Source organism: Ascaphus truei, chromosome 2, assembly GCF_040206685.1.
Source record: "Ascaphus truei isolate aAscTru1 chromosome 2, aAscTru1.hap1, whole genome shotgun sequence".
Taxonomy (NCBI): Eukaryota; Metazoa; Chordata; class Amphibia; order Anura; family Ascaphidae; genus Ascaphus; species Ascaphus truei.
This window is the reverse complement of record NC_134484.1, coordinates 177,083,557-177,092,409: the sequence shown is the minus strand read 5'-3', so window position 1 is coordinate 177,092,409 and position 8,853 is coordinate 177,083,557. Positions and strand designations below refer to the sequence as shown.

At 39.8% G+C, this 8,853-nt stretch overlaps 1 long non-coding RNA gene across 3 annotated transcripts in view; it reads left to right on the top strand.

Annotated features, from left to right (window-relative positions):
• LOC142486987 (uncharacterized) overlaps positions 1-5,265 on the top strand; it is a 230,117-nt gene extending 224,852 nt beyond the window's left edge. For all 3 annotated transcript variants that reach the window (XR_012799101.1, XR_012799100.1, XR_012799099.1), the window contains one exon: positions 3,460-5,265. This is a non-coding gene — a long non-coding RNA (uncharacterized LOC142486987). The remainder of the gene's footprint in view (positions 1-3,459) is intronic.
• The last annotated feature ends 3,588 nt before the right edge of the window (positions 5,266-8,853 follow it).

Here is an 8,853-nt window from a genome sequence, read left to right as displayed (position 1 = left end):
GGGGACAGGAGGAGGGGAATGGGACAGGAGCAGGGGACAGGAGAGCTTCCGCGGTGGGGAGTAGGGAGCCATGTGGGGACCAGGGGGATCGCAGGGAAGGAGCAGAGGGGCCGCAGCATGGAGAGTACTTACCCTCCAACAGAGCTCCAGGCAGAATGGCCGCTCATTGGGGCGGGCTCATATAGAGCCTGGCCGCGCGCCCACAAAGCCTGGAGCGCGCGCCAATCAGGAGTCAGGTAGGGGAGTTTTTTTTTTTTTTTTTTTTTCAGCGCGAGCAGGGAAATTTCAGCGCGAACGGGGGAATTTAAAAAAAAAAACACGTGTGCTGCTTGGGCCAATAGTTACTCGCCCGGGGGTTAAATCCACCCGCCCCGGGCGAGTAAATGTATACAATTGTCGAACACTGTATATATATATATATATATATATATATATATATATATATATATATATATATTGGCACTGTGTGCTCATTTGCATGTCATTTCCCAGAATCCCTTGCTGCAGTGGAAGTGCTGTGTGCTGGGTGATAATGGTGAAAGGCAGGGTTGCAGACCTGCCTAAGACATGCAGATGAGCATACCGTGGTATTTACATTTGTATATATATATATATATATATATATATATATATATATATATGTAACGGGTGTATCCCTCTGGCCTGACCCACCCAATCTCATATTGGCCCGTGTAGTCTAACCAGTCCCCCATTACAAGGCGTGTGTGGTGGTGCACCTACAAGTAACAGGATTCTTGAGTCTCCCACTTGGTGTTATTAGGGGATGTCATCAGGACAGATAGCTGAGGTAGTGGGTGCGAGTCCAACTTACATCATGTGCAGCGCCTCCACCTCATCAGGCTCTGTGCTTCCGCAGGGAGATGGTCCTGGTGAGGAACTCCTTCTTGGTGCCATCCACTGTCGAGTAATCTCACACTCACACAGTGGAGTTCTCATTATCAAGGACATCTTTATTGAATACAGGGATGTAGCAGACTGCCCCATGCAGCTGCCGGCTCTAGCCGCACATCTCTCCGTGCTGTCCCTTTGCCAGGTACGCCCTCCCGTATTGAAGTGGGATTCCCTTTCTCCTAGGGAGATCACCGCTGTGCCAGGTCCCTGGACACAGTGTGGCGTAGACAGACTTGATTTATCACTCTGCTACCGCTAGTTACTGCACTAGGGTCACAAAAGTGTTCCTCCAATCCCTTTATCTTCTGGTTACTCTTTCTCAACCAACAAAACTAACTGTCAGTGTTGTGCCCTTTATACCTCAGGGGGCAGGCGCATCTCTGAGGTCACTATCCAGGGACTCCGAGCATACAGCCACTCCCCTCCTTACACAGGGCACCACACTAGGGTGTGAGGGAAAACCTCCATAACTACTGTTGGCAGGCCTGTACTTACCAGGACTTACTGCCAACAGGGAAGATGTATGCAGTCATTATTATGCATGGCTACATATATATATATTTTCATGTAGAGGTATCAGTACCGTGTTAGCCGAGCTTCAATAATCAAAAAATAAATAGATGATACCGTTCTGTGGCTAACGAAATGCTTTTATTTGTGCGAGCTTTCGAGGTACACTGATCTCTTCTTCCGGCGATGTTACAATGAATGAAGCAAGCAAAAGGTATACTTAAAAACAGTGTCTCTTGGAATGTTATCTGTGCTAGTCCTTCCCCCGGTGTGGATGTGTTTTATGGCTAGAGGTGTCAAAAGGTTACCGAAAGCACTCCCACTCCACACACACCTTTTGTAAAGCACTGTATATACTGTGGGCTCTCCATTCATTTATATTCACACAGATACACACACACACTCTTACATCACTTGCTTTCAGGAACCTTTTGACACCTCTAGCCATAAAACACATCCACACCGGGGGAAAGACTAGCACAGATAACATTCCAAGAGACACTGTTTTTAAGTATACCCTTTGCTTGCTTCATTCATTGTAACATCGCCGGAAGAAGAGATCAGTGTATCTCGAAAGCTCGCACAAATAAAAGCATTTCGTTAGCCACAAAACAGTATCATCTATTTATTTTCTGATATATATGTATATTTTCTGATATATATATGAAAATTTCAAGACCACAAATTGTATGTATATATATATATATATATATATATATATATATATATATATATATATATTTACATACAATTTGTGGTCTTGAAATTTTCATTAATTTGGAACTTTGCATCAACATTTCTCCCACAAGTTCAATATAATCATGAAAAGCAATACTATATTTTATCACCCTGTGCCCACTGAGTACACTGATACCAGATATGTATAGCTTTACATACTATTTTGGCAAAAAGAGATGCCAAATGTACTGTATAAAACTGTTTAAGGCTCTTCACATCTGAATTTCTCATGCCTGAAAGCAAAAGGTGCTCCCCATCATTGGCAAAGCAAAGCTACTCTCTAGCATAATAATGCCCAATAAAAGTGTATATTTTCTAAAAATACATATTTCAAGGAATTTTGACATGGACACGTTTCTATATAAATAAAAAAGTCTGTCTGGGAATTTTTGTTAAACACACTGGTCTTGAAAATTTTCTCATAAACTTACACTAACTTCAGACTTTATCAAAAATGTTCCCACAAGTTCAGTGTAATCATGAAATGGAATACTACATTTTATCATTTTGGGTCCACTGAGTATCCTGATCCCAGATATATACTGTATATAGTTTTACATACTACTTTGGCAAAGGGAGGCGCCAAAAGTGTAAGACTCTGTAAAGCTCTTCATACCTAAGTTGTTCGTGGCTCAATGCAAAAGGTGCCCGCAATCGTTGTAAAGCAAAACTATACTGTAGTATAAAAATACCCCAATAAAAAGGATATATTTTATGAAAACAATTCTACTTTTGGACCAACCACCAGTTTTGTATGTAAAAAAAAACATTAACTAAGCAAAAATAAAATGTATTAAATTTTATATTTTCTAAAAGTATACAACATTTAGTTTTTTTACATTGTGTAACATAGCTCATCGAGACAACATTTGGATAGCCATATTACATACTGCATTGCAAAGTTTAAAAAAATGATTCCTTATTTTTTGTATACTAATTAGATTGGTGAGGTTTAATGATTAAATATGCACATGGAACCAACCGAACCTTGCCAGCTCAAATTCAACCACTGCAACCTCTTTCCTTCATCAAACTTTGTTCCTTCGACTACATTTTGTAATATGTTGTAGCCATATAAATAATAATAATAAAAAAGTTGACTCTACTTTTTAAAAAAAAGAACTGCCTGTCGCTGATGCTCTCTTAAGTCCTTTAGAAACACCAGGTCGAGAAACCCCTATTGTATCTCACAAATGCTACTGGCTGATAATTCTACTCACCCGCCACAATTGTAGCACGCGTTAATGTTCATTGATCAGTCTGCCAACAAGGTTTATGTATTTTCTATCATTTTTGCAGGTTACTGAAAATTCTTCATAGATGCCAAATATGGATTTTAGAGCTGTGATGAGACTAGAAACACACCAAGACAACATACTGTAGGATCAATAAGGCAGAAAATAAATCTGGTACATGACATCTTGGAATATTTTCTCGGTTCAAGAATCTTTTGTGGAATTTGGAACCCAAACATGGAGAAAACATATGGATATTCAATTGAAAGGACAATGACATACATATCACTGGAATGTACAGACGACCGAACTTGCTAAACCAATGCACCATTGCATTATTTTTGTGAGGAGATTATATGAAGTTAGTTCTCACCAATGCACATACAGTATGTCATGTTACATGATGTAGCCAAAGCCTTAGCCTTTGAAATTAGAAATACAGTATATATATATTTGATTGCGCTTGCATAAACTGTAATGTCAAATGGTAATATAGCCTCTTATTTGTGTTCATCTTGACACTAATTTAGTAAGGTTTGTACAAATAAATGCAAATTGTTATGAAAATGCAGACTGTTTGGGAATGCAGGAGCCAAACAAAGATAAGTATAGGGACACATTTCCACCTGGCAATAAAGAAAAAAATCTTTTGGAAAAAATACAAATGTGGGCGTCTCTATTGTGACCTTCTGAGTTGAATGTACCAGGCTAAACTGTTAATAAAACATGATGGACATTTTTTATTATCTAGGTCTGCCTGATATGCTGATAGTACAGGTATGTGATTGGGCTGAATTCTGTTACTGTGAATATTAAAGTTGTCTCTCCTTTGTTTCACCATAGTTTAATATACAGGATTAACTCAATTTTATATGTAGCCACTTGTCTCCTGAGTGTGATTAGAGTCCAGATGGTAAATGTCTTGGGAATGTCAAGTCTACTTCAAAGCAACACAAAAATTCCCTTACTAGTTCTTACAGACCATGAAAAGGAACCATTATTTGTAGGGGTGGTGTAAGCAGCTTTTAAGGACCAGTTCAGAAGTGTACATTGCTCAAGTAAATTAATGAATGTGTTGTATACATCAAACTGGAATATATAAATCTCACACACCAACTTAATTAACTATGTACGGACGTGTAAAATTCTGTAAGTTCTAAATTAGCATGACAGGGCACTAGATAAAGAGTGTGGGTTGGTTATCAGCAGTGCCTTGTATTTAATAAAGGGAAGGGGTACAGGAGTAAGAGCCCAGAGACAAAGGCAGGAGAGCAAGTGGAGGAAAAGAACTCAAATGAGCAGGTCTGATCCAGCAGCCTTCTTCTAAGAAGCAGCAGTTATACAGTAGGAGGTGGCAGAGAGTACATTCGAAAGCCTGCAAAGCTTTTCTTTTAGTTTCACAAATCATGTGAAAGACAGTTTGCAAAGTGCTTGAATTCACAAGCCTTTCACAAAGAGTTTTTATTTTAACCTAATTTAAAATACTTTTTTTTGTTTATACAACGTTTAACAGCCTTTGTGATTTATTGACTTTATTTTACATGACGTGGCATTGCAGAGTTATTTTCTGTCTTCTATGTGAGCCGTGTGACTTGTAAATATTCTGATTACAATGGCTATTTATCAGAGATTGGAACTTTGTGGTTACCAGTTAAGCTAAAAACCCTGCATTTTGAACAGCTGCCTCTTAGAGGTTTGTTTCTAATAAGCAAATGTCATGAGTGATTACTAATAGATTGTAAGCCCTCATGAGCAGGGCTGTCATTACATTTTGTATATTTTTGCGTTTGATTGTCCTTATTTGGTATGTCATTCTGTTCATGTAATATACATAACTCTGTACTCCCATGTTGGCGCTTTACAAATAAACGACGACAACAATGGCCACTTATTTGTATCGATAATGACAGTAAAACTTTGACATGTCAATGTATCAAAGTGTTTATCTTTTTAAGTTCAGTAAATGTGTAAACATTTCAGACTTCGTGTGTGTACAGTATATATATACACCAGCTATGCCAAAGGCTGTCCTCCGTTGGGGCGACACAGATGTACACGGAAGGGGGTCAGAGTGAATGCAGCTGCGAATACAAAGTTCTGTGTGTCCTCTTGGCTCATTAACATTCCAGTGGGTGGGGTTGATGTTCCACAAAGTACAAGCAAATGTTAACCCTTAGCACGCTGGTCCTATGCAGAGAGGAGCAGCTCTTGGGGAGCCCTAGCAGGCGTCTGCCTTGGGGCGACGCAGATGTACACTAAAGTGGTTCAAAATTAATGCAGCTGCCAATTATATATATATATATATATATATATATATATATATATATATATATATATATATATATATATTGAGAGAGAGAGAGACACACACAAAACATATGTAGGTATGGCTGGTCCAGACTATACTTTCTGCCTCCTGTCACACATAAGTCCCAGTAGTTATAGGCAGTGGCAGGCTGTCCTGTGGGGTTTACCCCCCCCCTCTTGCTGCCTCCTTGAGTGACCGGGGTGGAGGTGAACTGAGTCTGTGTACAGCCAATCATACTGCAGACGCTGTGCCACCCCCCACTGTGCCTTAGGGAGGAAGTGTCCTAAATTATAGTGAGCCTAGTTATGAGTCTGGTCTGAGGAGGAGTGGAGCTGACTTCCTCCCGGTCGGGAGGAGACAGGCTCTCAGTCCTTTAAGGGGTTGAGGGTAGGAGACCTACCAGATTGCAAGAAGGCCAGTACCATCCAGAGGCTTGGGACTTATCCTGAAAACCCATGCATATACTGTAATGACAACTGCAGTGGCTGCCTCAATAAAGGATCCTGTTTTATATACCTCTGCCTGAGTAACAGTTTTTGGGTAGAGGTATGCTTGAGAACTGTCATGGTGGGGACGGTCTCTAGTACATCTGGAGCCTGCTGTGACTGGAGGCGCTGACACCATGAGAAGAGCCTGACGGATCACCAAAAGCCTGTCCTGTTTCCCCTTACCATCGCGGACCCTCAGCATCTCCTGGACCCTCACAGGTATTTAGCACCATGACACCTGCAGCTTTAGCAAGATCTCCAAGAAGGCAGTTGGGGTGGGGGGGGGGGGGGAGAGGGAGGAGGGAAGCAGCGCTACAAGTATGTACAGGAAATTGGTCTTAAAGGAATAGGAAGCAGTTGCTTTTGTCTTATAATGCATCCCGATTATGCACCTTTTTGTAACCCTTCCAAACATATATATTTCAAGTCTGGAGGAGAAGAGGGAATGAAAGTCTACATCTGTTGGCTAGAGCTTGGAATGGTGCTTCTGATGCACTCATGACCCCTGTAAGACAGTGAAAGAACAAGGCAACCAGTGAGCAACTACAGATGGTCACTAACAAAAGAAAATGTATTGATGGCTGAGGACCAATAAAATAAAATCATAATAGAAAATACATGTGTACTGCATACCCCAGAGTCAAATAGAAAATGTAACCTCAAGACTGGTTATTTTTTTGTCTAGTTTACAGTTTATTTTATGTAATTCTGCTGAAGCCTGGGGGGTTAATAATTCAGATAAATCATATAAACAATGAATATATACAATGAATCAAATTGTTTTTTTACTGCTAGTGTACAGCAAATAAAAATATCACTTGTGAGCACAGTCATATGTCTCAGACAGGTCTGCAACCCTGCTTTTCACCATTATCTCCCAGCATACAATGCATCCACTGCAGCCAGGGATTCTGGGAAACAGTACTGTTAGTGGAAATATATGTTCGCTGATGGCTAAATATTGATAATAAGAAACTCGGAGAAAGTTTTGAAGAGGTTACAAGAGATGTTTTTTTAATTTCGGGCACCCAGGTTTGTCAAGGCCAATCGTTTTTTGACGTTGCATTCCATTCTACTGGAAAAATAAGGTTTTCCTCATATGATCTTTTTTGTTCAAAGTTGATTTTGGATGGGATTACACTTTTAGAGAGAATTATTGTCCCTCGCATGTACTGCAAAAATACCTCTGGGACCTAAAAATCAACATGCAGCATGTGAAGCTAGATTTATAATGACTCAAAATTATAACAACAAACCTACACTGTCTGCCTTAAATGTCCCAAACCAACACCAATATACCATAAGGAGGGCTTTCCTATTGGTTATTGCTGTGAGTTTGAATTTTATAATTAATATTATTATTGTTTATTTATAAAGCACAAACATATTCCAAAGCGTAAAGAAAAAAAAGACGGTGCAAAACAGCGCTAATATACAGTATTATAATAATAATAATAATAATAATAATAAGATGAATTGGCAGCCAGACAAAAACTGACTGTACAGTCAGTAACTAGACAAAGAAAAAAGATAAGCCGGCGCCAGTCCAAACCGTGACGTGTAAAGTCCAAATCAAGTCCTTTAGTAATGGTGATGAGCAAAGTGCAGGTTTCTTCCAAAACGTGACGTGATATGTGGAGAAATAAATGGAAAAGAATTATGGTGCAGTATGTCAGATTGAGGACATAAAAACATATAACACTAACAACATTTAACAGACAAGACAAACTCACAACATTAACTAGCCAGACAAAAATTAATAAAAAGCTATTTAATAACAACTAATGCAGATTCTGGATAATATCACACACTAATCCGGGGGGGCAAAATCGTTGCCCTACTCACAGGATGCAGGATATTTAAAAGCAGTAGGACTGGAAGCACTTTATGTAGATCCAAGATGGCGACCGGAGCTCACTCTCTGGCGTCCCCACGTGTGGCAGATGCTGTATGGAGCTCCTAAAGGGTCTGGATCGGTGATGCTGCAACGCGTGTCTCTCGTGCCTCTCTCCCTCTGCCGGTTTCAAATTCTCCTTCTCTCCTGTACCCAGCTGTGCGGTGTACTCTCCACGAATAATCAGCTTCTAAAAACGAGTCTTCCCAACGCGTTTCATGCGCATGCGCGCACTTTCTCAAGGGATGTAGCTACCCCTAAGTCTGGATGGTTTAAATACACAGTCTGCTGTTCCAATTGGTCCATATTGTAATTGGCTATGTATTAACTGTTTGGCTGCCAGAACAGAGGTAGAAACATAGAAAGCCTGGCTAAACATACATACTATAAATAAGACAAAACAATACAACATTAAAACATTAAAAGACTTAAAATTACTACATAATGAATAATAAAAGGAGCACAAGGAAGGGGATTAAATTATAAAAATGCCTTCAATTCGAAGTCTATATTTAACCCCTTTGGTGAGAGAGTCTTCAATTCATAAATCCAGTATGCTTCCCGCATACTGGCATGATTGAGTCTATTTCCACCTCGGGGGCCAGCTTGAACCTCCTCAATAGCCTGACACCTTAAGCCTGGCACGGGATCTGAAAAATAAATTTATCATGAGAAAATATCCAGAAGATCTTATTGATAAAGCATTCGATCAGGTCAATAACCTTCAAAGAGACACCTTACTTAAATATAATATAAAGAAAAAAGAGA